This window comes from Chiloscyllium plagiosum, chromosome 3, assembly GCF_004010195.1.
Source record: "Chiloscyllium plagiosum isolate BGI_BamShark_2017 chromosome 3, ASM401019v2, whole genome shotgun sequence".
Classification (NCBI taxonomy): domain Eukaryota; kingdom Metazoa; phylum Chordata; class Chondrichthyes; order Orectolobiformes; family Hemiscylliidae; genus Chiloscyllium; species Chiloscyllium plagiosum.
The window spans coordinates 99994112-100017914 of NC_057712.1; the positions used below are offsets into that span (position 1 = coordinate 99994112).

Consider the following 23803-nt stretch of genomic DNA (forward strand, 5'->3'; position numbering starts at 1 on the left):
TTCCCTTTCACCCTGACAGGAATATACTTTCTCTGGATTCTTGTTATCTCATTTCTGAAGGCTTCCCATTTTCCAGCCATCTCTTTACCTGCGAACATCTGCCTCCAATCAGCTTTTGAAAGTTCTTGCCTAATACCGTCAAAATTGGCCTTTCTCCAATTTAGAACTTCAACTTTTAGATGGAGTTTTTTTTCCCAGGGTGGATATGTGAAATCCTAGGGGACATAAATTTAAGATGAGAGGTGGTAGATTTAAAGGAGATGTGCAAGGCAAGTCTTTTACTCACAGGGTGGTTGATCCCTGAAACGCTTTGCTGGGAGAAGTGGGAGAAGCAGATATGATAGTAATGTTTAAGAGGCATTTAGACAGACTCATGAACAAGCAGGGAATAGAGAGATATAGATCATATGCAGATCGATGGAATTAGTTTAGAATGGAATAATGATGGGCTGAAGGGCCTGTTCTTATGTTGTATTGTTCTGTTTCGTCCTCCTTTAATCATTCTCACCCACATGACCACCCTGGCTGATTAACCCAACATTGTCTTTCCCCTTCATATGCACTCACACAGGGTAGATCACTACTTTCCCACAAACTGAACCAGAACTAATAGCTGTGCCAGACTTTTTAGTTTCACTCAATCCCTCCCTTTGTCTCATTCCCTATGAAAACAGCCCGTCATAAGGGAGATAAAGTCAAGGCTGGTGACCAACTTCACCCCCAGTATTCCTAACTTTCTTGCCAATGTCATTCAGGAATTGGAAGACATGGCCTTGTCAGCCTGTTCTGTCACAGTGGACATAACTGGTCCCTTTAACTGTTGCATTAATCTTATAACGGAGGTGAAGAAGTCAGCTACCTCTTCCTTGACAATCTTGGAATGAAATGGTCGAGGGAGAGCTCTGTTTCTCGACCTTTTTTTGCAAAACATGTGCCCTCAAAGCATCAGTAAATCTACAAGTCCTGCTGCTGTTGAGCTCCTCATTCAAAGATCCAGTTTTGACTGTAATGTGGTCTTTTACCAATTAGGTGGACTTTTCTTCAGGCCAAGACTCAATGTAAAGGTTAGATAAGAGGTACGTCCACTTGTAGGTGTGACAGGTTTGCACACGTGATTAACTCCTTTAAGCTCATAACATAAAAGCATGTGGGTAAAACTTATGGCAGCAGCACAGGACATTCTGGCCCGACCAACTTCAATTTTTAGGTCATATTTAAAAAGGGCACCCAAGGGCTGTAGTGAACTTTGAGTCATCATCTCCACCATCCCCCTGGACATGTTTCAGACAGCCCAGAGAAAGCCCCCAGTCTGAATGCTGAATATAGGATTAAAGACAGGAATCTTGGGAGTATGGAGGAACAGAGGGATCTGGGTGTGCAAGTACATAGATCCCTCAAAGTTGTCATCCAAGTGGAAAGGGTTGTTCAGAAAGCATATGGTGTTTTGGCTTTCATTAACAGGGGGATCGAGTTTAAGAGCCACGAGGTTTTGCTGCAACTCTACAAGTCCCTGGTGAGACCACACTTGGAATATTGTGTTAAGTTCTGGTCGCCCTACTATAGGAAAGATACAGAGGCTTTGGAGAAGGTGCAAAGAAGGTTTACCAGGAAGCTGCCTGGACTGGAGGGCTTGCCTTCTGAAGAAAGGTTGAATAAGCTCGGACTTTTCTCTCTGGGGAGAAGGAGGAAGAGAGGAGACCTGATCGAGGTATACAAGATAATGAGTGGAATAGATAGAGTCAATAGCCAGAGACTTTTCCCCAGGTCAGGATTGACTGGTACGAAAAGTCAAAGCTTGAAGATATTAGGAGGAAAGTATAAAGGAGATGTCAGAGGTAGGTTCTTTACGCAGAGATTTGTGAATGCATGGAATGTGTTCCCAGCTGTGATGGTGGAAGCAGAGTCATTGGGGACATTTAAGCAACTGCTGGACATGCACATGGATAGCAGTGAGTTGAGGAGTGCGTAGGTTAAATTACTATATTTTACATTAGGATTAAATCTCAGCACTACATTGTGGGCCAAAGGGCCTGTTCTGTGCTGTACTTTTCTATGTCCTATGTTCTGTGTTCAGTATCACCTTTTGTGGTCTGCTCCATGAGAGAAACAAGGCGCTGTTTTCCACAGACGGGAACATAAGGCCATCCGTAGCCTGGGCTATGGATCTACAAATGTCCATAGGAACCAGCAGACAAACTGGATAAATAATCTCTTGCACGCCCACCAGAGTACATGCCACTCTCTAACCCAAGCTTCCTGTCCTGATAAGTGAGTTTGCCCTGTTAGCTTGACACACACAGAACTGTTGCGCACAAGATTGAGTTCTGTCCATCTTCATCACAAACTTCGCATGGAATCAAGATCTGACGCTTCATTGCACCTCCCCATGTTGCACTGCGAGCACCACAGTTACACTGTGTCTCACAGATTTACCAAGGTTCACACTTTACAGGTCAAATTGACTGAACACTGAATGCTGCCTTTCACTCATCTGGAGACAAGTGGAATCTATTCTCTATTGATTGGTTGATAGTACTGAAGAACCTGGTTCCTCACTTTATGTGCTGCCACTTGCTGAGGCTCCCACGGGCTGAATTTATTGACCTCTCCAAAATAGTTTTTAAAAATTCCAATACCTTTCTGTTCTGAAGACAACTCATACCAAACTTTAAATGTTAACTCAACTTCTCTCCCTAGAGATACTGCCAGACCCCCTACTGAGATTCTCAAGAGTTCTCTGTGTTTGTTTCAGATTTCCTGCGTCCGCTGAATTTTGCCTTCATTCCTTAAGTGTTTAACTGCATGAAGACAACAGCCAGTGACAGAGAGTTCTCATGAGCTGGTTGACATGGAGAGACATCAACCCTAAAACTGTATGCATTCAGAACAGAATGCACTACAATACAATAGAAAAGAAATTTATTGTCACATGTTCTTCAACATTAAAAATTAGAGTGAAAAGTTTTCTAAATTGCTCACCATGGCACCTATAGTAATGACTGAAATCACGCATGACAACTTAAAAAAGTAAAATTAAGACAAAGTTCATCACTGTTCAGTTAAAGGCTCCTAGGCTCGGGGAAAGCTGATTTAGGAACAATATAATATCCTGAAGACACAGTCAGGATGAGTCCCCGTGCAGTGTTTCTCGATACAAGGCTGGAAGCTTCCGCTGAAGAAGACCACCATGCCGGGCCAAGACTGCCACTCCTGGGTGAGACTGACTGCCAGACTACTGGAATACCTGGACACTGACGATGAAGAAGACCTCCACACAGGGATGAGACCTCCATGCTGGGACAAGACTGCCACACCAGGAGACTGCCATGCCGGGCCGAGACTGACTTTCTCCTGCTTCAGTTGCCTGGACCTGGAGCCTTGGCCTAGCCTACGAGTCTGGGCCAGGGGAGTCATCCTGTTCCTCGCTCACCAGGAGACCCTGGGGACTGATAAGAAAAGAAAACAAAGAAAAAAGAAAAAGATCAAAAGTCAAAATAAGAAAGAAAAGAGAAAGAAAGCCAACAGAAATGGACGAACCCTAGGCTGAGCCCCCCACGTCCCACTGTCATCTTGAGAAAGACGTCATTTGAGCAAGATACACATTATTAATGAATGGGCAGAATAATGGATGAAGATTACACTTACCAGAGCTTGGAGGAAAGTTGATCACGCACCTGCCATGTTTTTGACTAACAAAATTGCTCCCATAACTACAGTTGAGAGACAAAAAAACTGCAGATGCTGGAAGCCAAAGTAGACAGTCAGGAGGCTGGAAGAACACAGCAAGCCAGGCAGCATCAGGAGGTGGAGAAATCAACATTTCGGGTGTAACCCTTCTTCAGGACTGGGGGTGGCTTGCTGTGCTCTTCCAGCCTCCTGCTTGTTCATAACTGCAGTGGCTGAGTGTTAATGAGGATTGAGTATTGCGAATATCTTGCGAATAAATGCAAAACAAGGTTGGGAGCGATGATCTGCCTGAAAGCTTTTGAGAACTTCATAGTAAAACTTTGACTGGGAACTGAATGCCAACTACTACCTAACAATTTTAGTTCTCCCACCTACACTGCTAAAAGCTCTGAGCAGCCTCGTTGTTTTTAATTTGCTGCAGGAGTTTGTGGAATATGACAAGAATAAGCTTCTTTCTCTCCTTATGCCAATGACCCTACATGCAGCGGGTTTACTGTTGCAGATCCAGCCCACATAATTAATGAGGAGCACCCAGGAAACTTGAGCTGGTGAGTGGCAGATTTCCACTGTCTAGCGGAAATCATGCCCCCTTCCTGCTGCAGCACATGGGATGGAACCTGTTGCTGGAGGTCCAAGTCACCGAGACATTAGAACATTTTTGCTGTAAGTGAGTCGAGTCTATTTTGTTAAGATTTGTGACTGACAAAGATGTTATTTTAAATTGGGCTTGAGATGTGACTGCTAAATTTATTCGAGAACTGAATGCCAGTATTGACTTAATGGATTGCATATTTCCATCTACAATAGAGAATCTGTCATGGATAATAAATGCAAAGAGATCTCTGCAGTAATCAGTTTGCTTAAGTCCTCACCATGGGGTGGGGGTGGGGTGGGAATTAGACTAGACCTTGAATTGTTAATCAGGTCTGTTAGAAGGCAGCTTGACGAATGCAATTCTCGATCACTCACAATTGCTAGGTGACCTCTGGAACTGGAAATACTTCCTGTGGAAAATCGTGGCTGAACTTTGAACTTTGATATCGATGGAAAACAAGCATCAATGAATTGGTTGCTCCGAACAAAAGTTGATTGATTCACCCCAGAATGCCCTTCCCATCTGTCTAATTTACATCATTGCTGTCACAGGGCAAGCGAAATGATGAATTCATCCTCAGAAGGTACTTGGGTTAAACTAATCAATGGGAGGAAAATTTAACCCACCTGGGAAGTCTTTGATCATTAAATTTAAACTGTTTACAAGTAAGAGTTTTATTGCCCTATGAAGATAAATAGAGACTACCGATCTTCTGAAATAAATAGTTTGCAACAGCTGTTTTACAAATACTCTGGTTAAGTGGAATGGGTTCCTTTTTTAAAATAACTGTAATTCACTTTAACTGCCAGATTCACTAAACAGCAATTTACCATTCTGGGAATGAAGATAGAAATTTAACTCCCTGTTCTCCCACCCTGTCTCATGGCAATCAAGCAGCTAAAATAGAATTAGGAAACACCATTCCTACTCCAGTAATCAGAGGATTACTCCCAGTGCCGTGTGCTAGTAAGCATTAGAATGGGAGGATTAGTTGACAGAATACATGGCTGGAGAACGAGTGCAGGACAAAGAACATTAGATGTCTGAGGGATTGTGACCAGTTCTGAGGTAGGGAGACCTGTATAATCTGAAATGGCTGTACCTTTTGCAAAGTTCTTGTGGCATGGTGATAGTGTCCCTACATATGGACTAGTAAGCCCACGTTCAATCCCACCTGCTCCAGTGTAATAACATCCCCGAACAGGTCGATTGGAAAATATTTTGCACCTTAACAGGACTGGGACTGGCATCCTTACAGGGAGATTTACTAGTGCTATTAGAGTGGGTTTAAATTAGCCTGTCAGTGTTTGGGAACCTGAGGGGTAGCTCATAAAGTCAGTAACATGAAGTTAATAAACTGCTGCGGAGACCAGATAAGAGGAGAGACAAAGATGAGCATCAAATGCTCTTCCAAAGTGGAATGATGTCAAAAAGACAAAGTTAAGGGCACTTTTGCTAAATGCACACAGCAACAGAGTAAATGATCTAATTTGACCTCTGTCGTGAGGAAGTTGCTAGAGTCAATCATAAAGGAAGAGATAACTGAATACTTGGAAAAAACAGAGCTGAGTTCACCAGTATCAACATGGTTTCAGGAAAGGCAAGTCGTGCTTGGCAAATGTGATGAACTTCTTTGAGGATGTAAACAGCAAGGTGGATAATGGAGACCCGATGGACATGATATACCTAGACTTCCAGAAGGCACTTGAAAATAAAGACAACATAAAAGACTGATCCAGAAGGTAAGGCCCCAGGGGATTAAGGGTCAGATATTGGTTTAGGTAGAAGATTGGCTTGACTGCCAGAAGCAGAATATTAGGATAAATGCGTCCTTCTCTGGATGGCAAACTGTGACTAGTGGGTTGCCAAGGGTTCAGGTCTCGGACCCCAACAGTTTACATTCTATACAAATGATCTATAAGCAGGGAAAGAGTGTAACATAGCAAAATTCATGGATGACACCAAAATAAGTGGGAAATCAGATTGTGATGAGGAGATGAAATGTTTACAGATAGATATTGATAGGCTAGGAATTTAGCCCAGACTCTAGCAGAGGGACATTATTGTGGATAGGTACAGGGTTGTCAATTTTGGCTAGAAAAATAATTATTATTTAAGTGAGAAGCAGATTCAAAGTGCATCAGTGCAGAGGGATCTGGGTGTCATTGTGCATGAATCACAGAAGTGGGCATGCAGGTGCAACATACAATAAGAAAGGCAAATGGAATTCTGGCAGATATTGCAAAAGGACTGGATTGTAGGAGTAAATAACCCTTATTACATTTTCATAAGGCATTGGTGAGTCCACACCTGGAGTATTGTGTCCAGCTTTGATCTCCTTACCTGAGGAAGGATGAGGTGGCACTGGAAACAGTTCAGAGAAAGTTGATTCCAGGGACGAAAGGGCTGCCATATGAGGAGCTATTAAATAGCTTAGGCTGGAACTCACTGGAGTCTTGGAAATGAGGGGAGATCTGAATGCAGTACATAAAATGCGAAAGAGATTGATTGCGTGGACATTGAACAAATATTCCCCCTTGTGGGACAGTCTTGAAAAGGGGTCATAATTATAGGAGTTCGGTTCAAAACTGAGATGGGGAGAAACTACATTTGTCAGAGGGTTGTGAATCTGTGGAGCTCACTGCCCCAGAGAGCATTGAAGATAGAATCAATCAAGAGATTCAAGCAAGAAATTGATATGTTTTTGATGAAAAGTGGGATAAAGGACGATTGGAAGAAGGCAGGAAAGTAGAATCGAAACCAGGATAGGATCAGCCATGATCATATTAAATAACAGAGACGGCCCAAAGGGATGAATTGACTACTCCCATTCCTAATTCCTATGTTCCTCTGACCCAGAGAGTTACTTCGGTATGTCAAATTATCATTATAGAAACATGGCCACATGATGACCAGGACTGAGTACTAAGTATTCAAGAATATGTGACATTTAGGACTGCAGCCAAGAAGGAAAAGAAGATGGAGTTGCACTGATCGTAATGGAGAGAATCAATTGAATAATAATGGGGGATATCAGATCAGAAGAAAAAGTGTGGAATCTGTTTAGATGAAGCTAAGAAAAACAAAGGGCAGCAGACTTTGGTTGGAGTCATTTATAATCCACCATATAATAGTGGTAGTGTGGGGTGTAGTATTATTCACGAAATGAAAGAAGCATGTAGCACGGACAACAGCAATCATGAATAACTTCAATCTGTATATAGACCGGGTAAGCCAACTGCTCAGGAGATCTGTGGAGGATGGATTTCTGGAGTGTTCTTGGAGTGGTTTTCTAGCATGTTGAGGAACTGACGAGAGGGCAGGCTGTTTTAGATCTAGTTTGATCTAACAAAAAGGGCTAACTAATAATCTTGTTATGAAATAATTTTTCAGGATAAGTGACCAGAATATGACAAAATTTTACACTGTTTGAAAGAGAGGTCATTCGTTCTGGAGCCTATAAAGATGCTAAAAATTAACAATAATTTCAAGGATTAGGAGGATTATAGAATATAACAAAGGAGGGCCAAGAAGCCAATAAGGAAATGGAGAATGGAATATGAATGCAATTAAACAAAAATCATAAAATGGATTATGAAGGCTTCCATATGTACGTGAAAAGGAAAGATTTGGCTGAAATAAATGATGGACATTACAGGGAAAGTAAGAGAATTTATAATGGGCAATAGATAAATGGCGGAATTGTTAAATGATTACTTTGCATCTGTTTTCACTGAGGGAAATACCAGAAATCACCCAGTGTCTGGGGAGAATTTGAAAACAAAAATTGATATCAGTAAGAAAATAATACTGGAGAAATTATTTGGACTGGAAGAATGTGATAAATCCCCAAGAGCTAATTTTCTACATGCTGGTGTATTGAATGAGATAGCAATAGAGCAAGGTGATACATTGGTGATTATCTCCACAAATTCTAAAGCTTCTGGAATGAATCCTACAGATTGGAAGGAAGTGCCATCCCACTATGTAAGAAAGCAGTGGGAAAGAGGTCAGTGATCCATTGACCTGTTAGCCTCACATCAGTAGTGGGGAAAATGTTAAAATCCATTATAAGGATCTGAAAATTAGACACCTAATCGATAATGATCTGATTGGGCATAGTCTGCATTAACTTATAATTGGGAAATCATGTTTAACTAACTTGGCATTTTTTGATGATGTTACTAAATTGATAAAGGACAACTGATGGATATAAAATATTTAAATTTTCAGAAGATTTTTTGTAAAGCTCCCAACAGGAGGCTGCTTAAAAAAAGCCAAAGCACATGGAATAGAAGATAAATACTACCATAGATTAATGACTGCTGGACAGACAGAAAGTAGAGAGTAGTAATAAATACATCATTCTCATATTGGCAGCTGTGACTAGTTTGGTACCACAAGGATCAGTATTTGAGACCCCAGCTGTTTGCAATATATGTCAATAATTAGGAATTGGGGACCAGATGTATTGCTTCCAAACTTATGGATGACATAAAGCTGAGTAAGAATGTGTGTTGTGAGGGAGATGTAATTGGCTGCAGGAAGATTTGGACAGTCTCAGTGAATGGGTACGAACATGGCAGATAGAATATTATGTGAAAAAAATGTGATGCCATCTGTTTTAGTAGGAGAAATAGATATATGGAGTAGTTTTTAAATGGCATGAGGTAGGAAAGTGTAATGCTAGGTAAAGTCAGCAGATTTCCTTCTCAAAAGGACATTGATCGACAAGATTGTGTTTTTACAACAATCAATAGTTGTTCTATGGTCATCATTAGAGACTTAATTCAAGATATTGCTTTGTATTGAATTTAAATTCAACCATCTGCTATGATAAGCTTCAAATCCAGGTCCTCTGAATATTTCCTGGATCATTGGATGTATAGTCCAGTGATAATACCACTAAGCCATCACCTCCCCAAATTGTTAACTACAACACCAGATATGGCAGAGACTTTTCAATTGCTGTGGATGAGAAATTTCTAAGATTGCTGCACATTGAAAAATCTTTATAATTTAAGGTAAAACAAATGCTATGAAAATCAAATTGGTAGGAGTTTCCACAACACTGCGGGAACACACCATGTAGTTCTGTTACCATGGCAACATGTTGCGACAAGGTGAGTGAAATAAAAATTTTTCATACCTGAAATGAGGACGTAAACAGCTGGACAGATTCTCTGCTTCTCTGATCTTTGACAGAAAGTGACAGAGTGAGTGGGCGTGCTCCTTTGAGAGACAAATGATTGCAGCTAACACAGTCACATCATGTGACCCTCCAGAAAGTTCACCATTCAGAAAATATGGGAAGAAAGATGGTTTATGGACAGAGACACTTCCCTTGGCAGTCTAAGGAATCCAGAAGCTCCAATCTGCAGAGGCTAAGAGGAGAAGGATTCATCCTAGTCGTCCTTACGACTGTTATTCAGTTCAGAACTGCTCCAGAAATTGAGAGAAACACCATCTGGCAGTCCACCAAGGTAACAGGTCAATGAAATGGGGAGAAATGAAGAATGGATATAGTTGCATTAGAGGTAGCTTAGAGAAGGTTGACTAGAGGAGATCTAATTGAGGTATTTATGATTCTAAAAGGAGGTTTTGGAATGTAGACATAGAGAGGATATTTCCTCATGTAGGACAATCTAGAACAAGCAGTCATACTTTAGCATAAGATGAGGAGAAATTACTTCTGTCAAAGAGGTATGAATCTGTGGAATTCACAACCCCAGTCTGTGATGGATGCTGGGACATATAAATTCAAGGAGGAAATAGACAGATTTATAACTGGGTTAGAGGGTTGTAGAGAGCAGACATGAAAATGGAGTTGAGGCAAAGGTGAGGTCAGCTGTGATTGTATTGAATGAGGAGCAAGATTGAGGAGTGAGTTGCCTATTCCTAGTTCTTGTGTTCTTATGTGATAAGTGAAGCTTTTGGAAGCTGGGAGATTGTTGGATTTCTTCTCAAAACAGTTATCCTGCGGACTACATGGTGCTTGGGTAGGGTTGCATTAGTTTCTTTGAATAAAATACCTAAAATTTGAAATTATTTGGAGTTGCCGGTGTTGGACTGGGGTGTACAAAGTTAAAAATCACACAACAGCAGGTTATAGTCCAACAGGTTTAATTGGAAGCACTAGCTTTCAGAGCTCTGATTGTAGAGCTTAAGATTATAGAGTATAATCTTATCCTCCACAACCACCTGATGAAGGAGTGACGCTCCGAAAGCTAGTGTGCTTCCAATTAAACCTGTTGGACTATAACCTGGCGTTGTGTGATTTTTAACTTTGTTAAATTTGAAATCTTGTCATGTGATCCTTTCAGTGAGCCAATAGGAATTGTTTTATTCTATCAGTCTCAATGGAAACAGCAGGAATACTTGAGTGTCAGATACGATGTACCTGAGAGCAGAATGCCAAAATTAGACTTGCAAGTACTGAGTTCCTTGAAGAACTTTATGATGGCATCAACAATTTTACGTCAGCAATCGGCCGCACAAGGAATTCAATGTTGTGGCATTATATTTTTCTCTGAGGTGAAGCCTTTCCCAACTAGAAAGGAAAGGTACCCAAAACATGGAATTCCTACTGTGCAAGAGGAGGCTGTCCAGCCCACTGACGTGCAGCCCACCAAAACACAGCCCCCTACCCTGTCCCCTCACATTTACCATGCTAATCCATCTAGCCTGTACAAGTTTGGATCGTGGGAGGAAACTGGAGCAGCCAGAGAAAACCTTCATGGGGAGAATGTGCAAGCTCCACACAGTCACCCAGGGCTGGAATGGAAACCAGGTCCCTGATGCTGTGAGGCAGCAGTGCCAACCACTGAGCCACCATGCCATTTCAACAAAGCTGGCAAATCAAGCAGCACTGCCCATTGTCACTGAGTGCAGGGATTCCTGAAGGTTTGATCATGAGACACTCTGAATGAATGAAGCCTTAACATTTGTTGATTGTTGGTAAAGCATTTAATCATAGGACTCCTGCCATTGTTAATGCATTTACCCTATAAACAGTGTGTCACTGTTTGTGGTTGTACTGATGTTTTTGTAGAGTTCTGAGACCATGCTGAGGTAGAAACAGAAGGTGAGGGTCCAGACCTTTTCCCAGCTGTCTTGGACTTTGGCTCCATGTGAGATATCTAACTGAGGGCCTCAGTTAGTGCTGTTCAGTATTTGTAGGTCACAGGTCTGAGCCACCCAGCATGCAACAGCCAGAAATAAACCCAATGAATTCATACAAGGCAATGGGCAGAGGAGAGGGAGAGAGTTTGGGGGTGGAGAAATGGGAGTGAAGCTTATAGGGGTGAGGCCTTTTGCTGAGTGCAGGGAGGGAGGCAGAGGGATGTCGTGAGGGGCTAGTGAAAGATGGATGTTGGAGCGTTGACTATCCTTGTCTCTGCTGGTAGCTGTGGCCTGTGATGCCTACCCTTTCCTGTTAGTAACTGTTGCGTGATCCTAGTAGATGGTAAAGATATTTGATTTGCACAACTGTAGATGACATTGTCCCCATAAAGTGGTCTTTTGCTGGTAATAACTACTCTTCACAGTCTCTTGTCCTTGACTGCTGTTGCTTCTGCACAGCATGATATACATTGCCATTTCATTATCATATACTTTCTCAATACACCACAGGCAGGGAAGCAGGTATGAGAGATGGTGATGTAGTGATAATATCACTGACTGAATAATCTGGGTGTGTAGGCTAACGTAGCAGGGACCTGTGTTCAAATCCCACCAAGGCAACTGGTGGAATTTAACTTCAAACCATACCGAACAGATTCCCTAATGCCATCTCAGAAATGTGTCATCCTTACCAGGCCTGGTCTACATGTGAATCCAGATCTATAGCAAGGTGATTGATATTCAGTTGACCTTGGAATGGCCTAAAAAACCATTCAAACGCGGTAAGAAATGGGCAACAAATGCTGGTCATGCCAGCAATGCCCATATCCTATATGGGACTTCTGCAAAAAGACAGTGGGAAACAGAGTGGAGTGAGAATGGGAGGGAGGGAGATGGCAGCGCAGTGAGTGAAGTGTATCAGTGGGAAATTTAATTAATTGAATTCCTAAGTGGCTGGAGGCAGCACTTGGAGAGAGGAACTTTGGCTACCAGACAGGCTGACTGTTTGTTAGGTTTCTCTAATATCCAGGAGTTAAAATTTCCACTTCGAACATTCCCAAGTGCCCATATTAGTTACCTGAATCCTGAAAGGGGAAAAAAAATCAATAAAATGTGGTAAGTTATTTAAATTTAGAGAGTACCGTGTTTTAAAATGTAATTAAATTTATATATCAAACATTCTTCTAACCTTATTTTCTTTATAAGGTTGTAAGTATTCTAAAAATATTTTTGTGGATATTGGCCCTTGTTAGTCCCTTTGGTACAGACCATTAACCTTATGTAAATTCAATTTTATTCCTTCAGCAGAAACTGGCACACTATTGTTGACTGTAACCCACAAGATTTGTTCTGCTTGCAAGCAAAGAAATAATACTTCAGCATTATTGCTAGGTGGGAGAGTAGAGGCCATTCATTTGATCAGGTCAGGGCACAGTTTTTATACTCCATACCATGAATTGAAACCTTAAGAAGGTGAAACTAATAAATATTATCACAGATGGCCAGAACTGAGATTAAACATTCAATTTAATACGTTTTTTGGAGGTCGCAGGAATGATATCAACAATAACCTTCAGTGAAGGTTGTCAAGTTCCCCGGTCCCGACAGATGTCAAAGAAGTGGCTAGTGATATGATTGAGGCATTTTTAATTTCCAAGAATTCACTAAATTTTGGGAAAGTTCCACTTGATTGGAAAATAGCAAAGTTAACGTTATTAATCATAAAGGGAGTTATATAGCAGGAAGCTACAAGCCAGTTAGCTTGCCATATGTCACGGGGAAGATATTGGAAGCTTTTATTAAAAACACTATAGCAGGGCACTTTGAAACATTCAAGGTACTCTGGCATAGTCAACATGGATTTGCGAAAGGGAAATAATGTTTAACCACTTTATTGAAGATCTTTGAGGAAGTAACAGGTGCCTGTGGGTAAAGGGAAATTGATGGCTGCACTGTATGTAGATTTCCAGAAAAAATGTAATAATCGGTCACATCATGGTGTAGAGGTAATCTGCAGACTTGGATAGAAGATTGGCTCGCTCACAGGAAACATTAAGGAAATATAAGGTTCATTTTTTCATTGGAAGATGTAACGAAGGCATGCCCTAGGGATCAGTGCTGAGGCCTCAGCTTTTTGCCATTTATATAAAAGACTGGAATGAAGGGACCATAGGTATTGTTGGCAGGTTTGCTGATGATAGGTAGGAAAGTAAGTTGTGAAGAGGCTACAAAAGGATAAAGATAGCTTAAGTGAATGGGCAAAGATCTGGCAAATGGAATATTGAAGTGATTTATAGCTTTTTTTTTTAGAGCTAACTTGGATCAGGAGTATTTCCCGGATAAATTTCAACTGCTGAGTTCAAACTGGCCAATTTCACAAATACTTTTTTGTTTAAGTTTTATGTTTGCAAGATTTATATAACCATCCCATAGGAGAAGAGGCTGTCTGAAAATGTTACCATGGTCCAAATAACCTGCTTAATTTTAATAAGCCTTAGCTATATTATAAATATCCCAGATGGGTTAAGGATCCAGAATATTTCTCTTCAAAAAGTTCACTTTTTCACTGAAATGGGTACGATATGAAGGTCTGTCTCAGCTGCAGTTGAAAAACTTGGAACTATTTACTAATTGTCAATGAACAGAAAGTAACAAGTAATAACTTTAAGTGAATGAACTATTCTGAAATCTAATAAAAAATGTAATACAAATCTAATCGTCTAATATTATTTATGATGATTCAAGAATTTCTAAGAAATAGAAGAATGTCAAAGAAGAGCTAAGAATAAATATCTAACCATATATTCAAAACGTCCATCAACACCAAAAATATAACTTTACTCTGAAGGTTTCTAATATGTCTCAAGTTTTAGTGAAAGGATCTTGTTCTTATTATTTTGACTTGTCCTGCTTTGCAAATATGGGTGTCTATCCTCTTGCAATAGATTCCTTCTACTTTCATGCACTGCTGTATTTAAGAATGAATTCCTTTATTATTCAATGAGGATTTATTTATGAAGTTGAGCTTTGAAGCAATTTTTGTTAATTTTAAAAATATTTTTCAACTCTCCTTTATTTTCCTTCAAACTTAAATCTTAAGTGCAGCACAATTGCTCAGTGATTCGCATTGTTACTGACAGCACCAGGGGCGCAGGATTGATTCCAGCCTCGGGCGACTGTGAGCATGGAGTTTGCACGTTCTCCCCATGTCTGCATAGGTTTCCTCCCATTGTCCAAAGATGTGCAGGTTAAATGGATTGGCCATGCTATGTTGCCCATAGTGTCCAGGGATGTGCAGGCTAAATGGAATAGCCATTGAAAATGCAGGATCATGGGGATAGGTAGGTCTGGTTTAGAATGTTGTTCAGATGGTTGGTATGGACTTGGTGGGCTGAATGGCCTGATCCCACACTGTAGAGATTCTTAAATGAAAAATGATTTTATCAGCAAAGATGGTTCATTTTTCTGTCTGAGTGTTTTTAATCCTATTTTTAATAGTATTCATGTAACAAAGATCTTCGTTATTCTTCTCAGTTGGATTGCTCCAGTGTTTCTTCTGATAATAACATTTTTATGATCAGAACTGATATTGTCTCCATAGGTCTCCTTTTGCAGTGATTAAACTAGTATTTATAACTTATTGTTGTCTGTGCTGAGTATGAATTTAATCAATAGCATATGTGTGCTATATGTGTCCTGTCTCCATGTCCTGTTTTAGAAATATTATTTTCTGATATCCATGATGGAGTTTTTCATAGTTCCCTCCTACACAAATCTACATCTTTAAGGGATTTTAATATCATGTACAGTGCATGCCTTTCTGAACTTCAGTCTGCAAAGAGCACTGTTCTATGAGTTAATATACATAGCTTCCAGTACATGCAAATGCATGACTCTAAATTGTAAGGAACCCTCTTCTCTCATGCAATATAAATGTCATTTTCCCTTACACTGGTATTCTTGTGAATTGTTCTGATGAAATATGTTTTTTTACAGTTATGCCCAAAAAAGACATCACTGGATTAAAGGGTCTTGACAGGATGGATGTGAAAAAGCTGCTTACATTTGAGCAAGAACTAGGTATTACTGTGTTTCTTTTAATAAAAGGAGTTGCCTATTTAAGATATATGATAAGAAATATTTTTCTCAGGATGAGAAAAGATTCCCTTCTTCAATAGGTGGTGGAAGCAGAGTCTTTGAATGGTTTTAAAGCAGCTGTAAATTGATTTTTGATAAGCAAATGGGTGAAAAGTTCTCAATGGCAAGCAGGAATGGAAAGTTTCAGATCTGCTTAAATGAATGATGTTAAATTGAACTAAAATTCACCCAGAACCAGGTTATAGTCCAACAAGTTTATTTGGAAGCACTAGCCTCCAATTGAAATGCTGCAAAATCCAATTTGAAATTCCAAATTGAATGATGAGGCTGACCTGAGGGATCAATTCTGGTCCTAATTCACACATAATTTTATTTGGTTATCGGCTGGGGCTTGCTTAGTCGCACTCCCACTCTTAGAGTTATAGTCATAGAGACATACAGCATGGAAACAGACACTTCGGTCCAACGCATCCATGCTGACCAGGTATCCTAACCTAATCTAGTCCCATTTGACAGTACTGGGACCATATCCCTCTAAACCCTTCCCATTCATATACCTATCCAGCTGCCTTTTAAATGCTGTTTTGTCACACTGCATGACTGTGCTCTAAAACCAAGGCTAGCATTCCATTTCAGTGTGAAAGGAGTGCAGTCCTCCCTGAGGCATTCTCTTTTGGATGAGACATTAAGCCCACACTGTCTGCTCTCAAGAGAATGAAAATATTGACTATTTTGAAGATGAGCAGTTCTGTCCAATAAGAATTCTTCAATCAACATCAAGAAATCACATTCCCTGTTTATTATTACATTGATGTTTTTTAGAAGGAATTGATGAATCCAGAGCTCCTGTGGTGAACCACTATCCCTACATCTCACCTTGTCATCAGTTTCAACAACAAACTTCACTGAGTGCTTCTGGGACTACATAGCTTGTTTTATTGTCTCCTGGGATGGGCGCATTGCTGGCAGGGCCAGTATTTGTTGCCTATCCTTAAATGTCCTTTAACCTGGTGGAATGTTCTCCACTTGCCTGAATAGATGCAGCTCCAAAAATATATCAGGTCAAAAAAGCGAGCTTGATTGACGCCACATTAACTCCCTCTACCACATACATGCAGGAACTGAAGTGTTTCCCATTTATAAGATGCACTGCAGAAATTGACCAAGAATCCTTAACACCTTCCAAATACACAAATCTTATCATCTAGAAGGACAAGGAAAAAGGTATATGGGAACACCACGTTTTGCTCCAAGCCAAAATCCTGACTTGGAAATATGTCACCGTTCCTTCCCTGTCACTTGATAAAAATCCTGGAATTTCCTCCCCAATGGCATTGTGGGTCAATCTACAGCATATGGACTGCAGCAGTTCAAGATGGCAGCTCACCACTACTTTCTCTAGGGAAATTGGAGATGGGCAATAAGTACTGGTCAAGCGAATGAAGTCCACCCTGAATGAATAAAGAAAAAGGCAAGTGGCTTATTGTGCCAAGGCAGAAGGTAGCTAAGAAACAACTCCATTCTCAGAGTCACATGTAGGCCAAACCAGGTTAGGATAACTGGTTTCCTTCCCTGAAGGTCATCAGTGAACCATTCGATGATAGCTGTGTTGGTCACCATTCCCTAGCCTTATATATTCCCAATTTATTTACTGCATTTAAATGTCTCTTAGGATTTAATCTCTATGTAGAGAAAATAAGTTTGGGTCTCTACATTAATTGTCCAGTGACATTTCCACGATGCAACCATCTCCCCCTTTGGGAGTATAGGTCTTGCCCTGATCAATGGGCAGAATATTGAATCAAAATGTCCTGCAAGAGATGGATTTGGGCCAATGCTGATTCATCCATTAATTCAAATCCCATCACCAAAGCTGAAAATTCCAATTCCATCCAGGAATCAAAAGCTAGCATCTGTAATAATGGCCACAGAGCTACTGATTGTCATTAAAAAAAATCTAATTCACTCATTCACACCCTTTTTAAGGAGGGGAATCTACCATCCTTACCTGGTCTTCCCTAAATGTGATCAGTTGGGCCAATGGGCTGAGAAGTGGCAGATGGAGTTTAATTTAGATAAATGCTAGGTGCTGCATTTTGGAAAAGCAAATCAGAGCAGGGCTTATACACTTAATAGTGAGGTCCTAGGGAGTATTGCTGAACAAACAGACTTTGGAGTACAGGTTCATAGTCTCTTGAAAGTAGAGTCACAGGTAGATAGGAGAGTGAAGAAGGTGTTTGGTATGCTTTCATTTATTGGTCAGAGCATTGAGTACAGGAGTTGGGAGGTCACATTGCAGCTGTGTAGGGCATTGATTGGGCCACTTTCGGAATATTGCATGCAATTCTGGTCTCCTTTGTATCAGAAGGATGTTGTGAAACTTGAAAGGGTTCAGAAAAGATTTACAAGGATGTTGCCAGGGTTGGAAAATTTGAGCTATAAGGAGAGGCTGAATAGGCTGGGGCTGTTTTCCCTGGAGCATTGAAGGCTGAGGAGTGACCTTATAGAGGTTAATCATGAGGGGCATGGATTGGATAAATAGACAAGGTCTTTTCCCTGTGGTGGGGGAGTCGAGAACTAGAGAGCATAGGTTAAGGGTGAGAGGGACCTAAGAGGCAACTTTTTCACACAGAGGTTAGTGTATGTATGGAATGAGCTGCCAGAGGAAGTGGTGGAAGCTGGTACAATTACAGCATTTAAAAGGCACCTGGATGGGTATATGAATAGGAAGGGTTTAGAGGGAATTTGGGCCAAGTGCTGGAAAATGGGACTAGATTAGGTTAGGATATCTGGGCGGCATGGACGAGTTGGATTGAAAGGTGTGTTTCCGTGCTGTACATCTCTCTGACTCCATCACTCTATGACTGCAAATCCAAGAAGGTGAATGCCACCATCTTTGAAAAGGCAAGCAAAGCTGAATTATAAATGCAGGCCTTACCAAATATCCACCCATCCTGGGACTGAATAAAAAGACACTTTTCACTCCCAAAATGACTGTACTATTATCTCAGCCAAACTAACATTCTCAAGCACACTAATCCGGTGAGGGGCTGCTTTCGTTCATGCAGAAGCTTGTTTTTATTTAGAGGTAGCTGTCCACACCCTGCTTGCAGAGACATCAAGAGGAGATTAATAATATAGTCCTCTATGAAACGGAAAACAATCGGTTTCGAAAACTGCCAACACTAAATACGTAGGGATAGAGATTCCCCTGGGGTCTGCTACTTTTCTGAGTGTAATTCCACAGAAATTAGTCAAACCAATGCATGAATTATTTTCGATTCTGAATTGAGTTCCTGTGATTATTATGTGAGTTTATGAGCAATTGTGATGAAAGAAAGCTGCACCCACGAAACTGGCTATGCTTTCAGATTGAATTAATTACCGCTGAGAATTTCCATTCGTTATGCTTGTTTGCAGATCTTCAAGGATGATGTGCAAATTAAATTACTATTTGAGTCTCAAGTGCAAACATATGTATATTTTTAAAAAGTTTTAAATATTTTTTCAATTTACTAAAACTACCTATTGTACACCAGTGTAATTAACAAATGTTTCTGCCTCATTTCTTTGAAGGTCATTTTTAGTTGTTTGAAATCAGATTAATCACAGATGATGAACCAGATACTTGGCTTTGTGGGGCATAGATTCTGTAATGGTAATGTCATTGGACTGCTAATTCAGAGACTCAGTCCAATGCTCTAATAACACAAGTTCAGATTCTACCATGGCAGCCAGTAGTATTTTGAACAATTGTAAAATCTAGAATTGAAAGCCAGTTTCAGTGTAAAGGTGCCATCCACTGTTGTAAAACCCATCTGGTTTGCTAATGTGTCAAGACTGCAATTAATTTTATTTTTCTGTACTTTTGGTTGCAGACTGAAATAGAAAAAAAAAGAACTGTTTAATACTAAAGATTGTTGAAGGATTTGCTGCACTCTTAAAAAGCTAGTTACTGAACCTCATGGTGAGCCATGTTTATACTGCTGCTTTTTTTTCCCAAGTGATGAGGAAGTTGTTGTGGATGGCCTGGTGCTAGAGGCTGTGTACAAAGTGAGATTCAGTCAGCAGTGTGATTATTAATTGGGTTGTGGAGCAGTGATCCACTATGGTTGACAAAGGCCACCAGCCTGACAACAATTCTCTGGCTCCTGGGTGGTGTAGCCCGACGCTGACAGAAACCTTCAGACTGCTGCAAGGGACAGATGGTGTGTCTTGCTCCCCCTGTAAAATGCAGAAAACTTGAAGAAAGCCAGTGTACCTACTCTCTGTAGCTGTAAGCTGTGACTTTTAACCAGCAGCAATGGGACTTTATAATTAATGTACCAAGCAACTTTGGCTGTTGTGAAGAAATGAAAAGAACTTGCAGAAAAGAGATTGAAGAACAGTCAGTCTTGGCCAAGAAAAGGGCCATTTCAGTGAACCCTGTGGACTGCGGCCATTGAACTGCCATCCCCATTCATTTTTCTCCATCCATAATGCCATTTATTTTTGTCTGCCTGTGTGTGTAGGGCAATAGATTTATAAGAGGATTAGAGATATAACTAACAGCATCATAGGTCAGCAGTTGATATATGTTTATCTGTGGTAGAATCTGTTTACTTATAATAAATAGTAGTTATTGTTCTGTACAGAAACCTGGTCAATGATTTCTATTACCTTGCGTCTGTCTGAGAGGTGAACTGGAGACATTACGCACTTTTATTAATATTTTTACTGTTTTGTAACCACTCAGAATAGATTTAGGGCTTAGATTTAGGGCTTGATGTGCAGCATACTATCCCAGGGAGGTGTGACAGGAAGAAAATCAGTTATTGTTGCCCAGTGTAGCCCCCAGGTGATTTCAGACACACAGCAATAGGGCTAACACTTGACTGCTCTCAATGGGCCAACAAGACATTCAGTTGAAGAACAATTTTGGATGGGCAACAAACACTTGCCTTGCCAGTAGCACCCAGATCTGCTAAAAGAATAAAGAAAATTAATTAAAAATACTGCTTATGATAACGTATTTGTAGTTGCATTAAAACTGCCAGCATTAAATATTTAATTGCAAAGAAGACTATGCAAGATAAGTAAAAGAGAATGATGTTCTAAACTGTTGCTGGACTGCATTGATTTATGGTAAGTTGTATGTTTGATATGAAAACAAGCAAAAACTTGAATAAAAATGTTATTGGGATGTGAACACAGGAGATATGCATTGTAAGTTTGCAAATGACACCAAAATTGGAGGTGAAGTGGATAGCAAAGAATGTTACGTGAGAGTACAACAGGATCTTGATCAGATGAGTCAATTGGCCCAGGACTGGCAGATGGAGTTTAATTAAGATAAATGCGAGGTGCTGCATTTTGGAAAGGCAAATCAGAGCAGGACTTATATACTTAATGATAAGGTCCTAGGGAGTGTTGCTGAACAAAGAGATATTGGGGTGCAGGTTCATAGTTCCTTGAAAGTGGAGTCCCATGTATATAGGATAGTGAAGAAAGCATTTGGTATGCTTGCCTTTATTGATCAGTGCATTGAGTATAGGAGTATAGAGTCTTTGACTCTGTTCTTGGGACGTCATGTTGTGGCTGTACAGGACATTGGTTAGATTAGAGTAGATTTTCTACAGTGTGGAAACAGGCCCTTTGACCCAACCAGTCCACACCAACCCACCGAAGAGTAATTCACCCAGACCCATTTCCCTCTGACTAATGCACCTAGCACTATGGGGAATTTAGCATGGCCAATTCACCTGACCTGCACATCTTTGGACTGTGGGAAGAAATCAGAGCACCCGGAGAAAACCCATGCAGACACGGGGAGAATGAGCAAACTCCACACAGACAGTTACCCAAGGCTGGAATTGAAGCTGGGATCCTGGTGCTGTGAGGCAGCAGTACTAACCACTGAGCCACATGCCACCAATTGGAATACTGCGTGCAATTCTGGTCTCCTGCTATAGGAAGGATATTGTGAAACTTGAAAGGGTTCAGAAAAAATTTACAGGGATTGCCAAGGTTGGAAGATTTGAGCTATTAGAGAGAGGCTGAATAGGCTGGGGCTATTTTTGATAGAGCATTGGAGACTGAGAGGTGATCTTATATAGAGGTTTATAAAATCATGAGAGGAATGGGTAGAGTAGATAGACAAGGTCTTGTCCCTGTGGTGAGGGAGTCCAGAACTAAAGGGCATAGGATTAGCGTCAGAGGGGAAAGATTTAAAAGGGACCTTTGGGACAATGTTTTCATGCAGAGGGTGGTGCATGTATGGAATGAGCTGCCAGAGGAAGTGGTGGAGGCTGGTACAATTACAGCATTTAAAAGGCATCTGGATGGGTATATGAATAGGAAGGGTTTAGAGGGATATGGACCACGTGCTGGTAGCTGGGACTACATTTATTTAGGATATCTGGTTGGCAGGGATGGGTTGGACCAAAGGGTCTGTCTCCTTGCTGTACATCTCGATGACTCTTTGATTTTATTCTTTACTACAGGAAAATGTTGAGAATAATTTACACCCAGATGATCATTGTCACAAAAGTAGAAAATCCTACTTTGAGCCCAGGCTTTTGTTACTATTGCATTTATTGAAGTCATTTAATAAACCTTTCTCTCCACAATTTTATCTTCTGCTATACCATTCAACAAACTCTGACTTCAAAGATAACGACAGAGGGCAGACTGATGAAGCTTTCCCAAACTTCTGTCATTGTTCCTTTGTAAGTTGCTACTGGAATTTGGATAACAGTGGCCTCCATTAATCTTTCTTACACTAGAAAAAAATATTTGGCCTAGGTTCTGGTCTTCAGTCTGATAGCTCCGCAAGCTCAGCATGTGAACGATTCTAGCCACAGGCATCCAGCCTAATGCAGCGCATTTGATTGCCGCACCCTGGCTTTGTATATATGGTGGATTTATTTACAAACAAGAGTCTGCTGTTAGTTACCATTTTTACTTTTGGAGTTTAACACAGGAGGAAACAAGGTAGTGTCTAACAGCACACAAGCAGCAGTACTGCAACAAGAACAAACTTTAGCGTGGTTTTGTCTCTGTCAAAAGCCATGCTGTAAGCATTACATTATAAAGTAAAATGGCCAATCGGTAAAATTCACTAACTAGTTAAAATAAACTGACTATTGCCTATATTTTAAAAATTCATGAATAAATGTAATAGCAATGGAGAACTTGACCTGCTGAAGTTAACCTTGTAGTGTCATTGCTGCAGTGAGTTAACTAATTTCTTTTTGTGCTTTCTTTCTTCACTGCTCTCCTCAGTTCATTTTTTCTCCAATCTCCCAACCATTCCCCCCCCCCCCAAAAACGTTTGCCTGTTTCAGCAATATGCCATCAAATTCAATATTTCAAAAACATAAGTAAAAATTCCTGGCAGTCGGAGGGCAACACAAGACCACTGGTCAGGAATGTTAACCAGTTTTATAAATTAAGAATAAAGATATCACAGAGAGAGCTACAAAAAGAAAGCAAACTGTGAGATGCACTGAATGACCTCCTTCTGCATTGTGAATTTTTGATATGTTTCTGAAAAAGAAGCAATTTCTGCATAGGTGTTGGAACGGGTAGTTGGGAGCAAGTCAGCAATTCATCTAAAGAGACGCGCACGAGAATTCTTAGAGGCATGGGATTCTAACCAGAACTCCATCAATAAACACAACGACTTAGATCCCATCTATCTTCTCTTGGAAAATAAAGCCAGAAATGACATCACCCACCTTAAGAAACCAAGACCTATAAAAGAGGTGGGACTTACCAGAGACACTCACTGATGATATACCTAGTCATGGTGACGAAACGTCTGAAAACAAACCTTCCAGCTCAGCAAGCTAACTTACATACTTATCACCTAAAGATCCATTGAGTGTTATAGGCATAATTTAAAGAGCTCCAAAATATCAGTCCAGGAACAAGGGAAGATGTGATTGAGGCGTGAAACCAGTTTTAAATAATAATGTGTTGCAATTTGAGATGTTTTAAGAATATGATACTTTTACACTAAAAAATCATCACTTGTAAATAAAGTGATGATTAAGTATGAATGGCCCCCCATGTTTTGGATTAGTGGTGCTGGAAGAGCACAGCAGTTCAGGCAGCATCCAAGGAGCAGTAAAATCGGCGTTTCGGGCAAAAGTCCTTCATCAGGAATAAGCTAGAGGAGGGTGAGGGTGGGGAGAAAGTAGCATAGAGTACAATAGGTGAGTGGGGGAGGGGATGAAGGTGAGGGGGAGGGAGTAGCATAGAGTACAATGGGTGAGTGGGGGAGGGGATGAAGGTGATAGGTCAGGGAGGAGAGGGTGG

At 40.6% G+C, this 23803-nt stretch overlaps 1 long non-coding RNA gene across 2 annotated transcripts in view; it reads left to right on the forward strand.

The window, feature by feature from the left end:
- Window positions 1–8811: 8811 nt before the first annotated feature.
- The window catches only part of LOC122548666, a 21001-nt gene continuing 6009 nt past the window's right edge, over window positions 8812–23803 (forward strand). Inside the window, exons 1-4 of one of the 2 annotated variants that reach the window (XR_006311295.1) lie at window positions 8812–9405; window positions 9488–9765; window positions 15401–15484; window positions 19381–19469. This is a non-coding gene — a long non-coding RNA (uncharacterized LOC122548666). Of the gene's footprint in view, window positions 9406–9487; window positions 9766–15400; window positions 15485–19380; window positions 20531–23803 lie in introns of those variants that run through there. The other variant, XR_006311294.1, reaches the window with a different exon arrangement.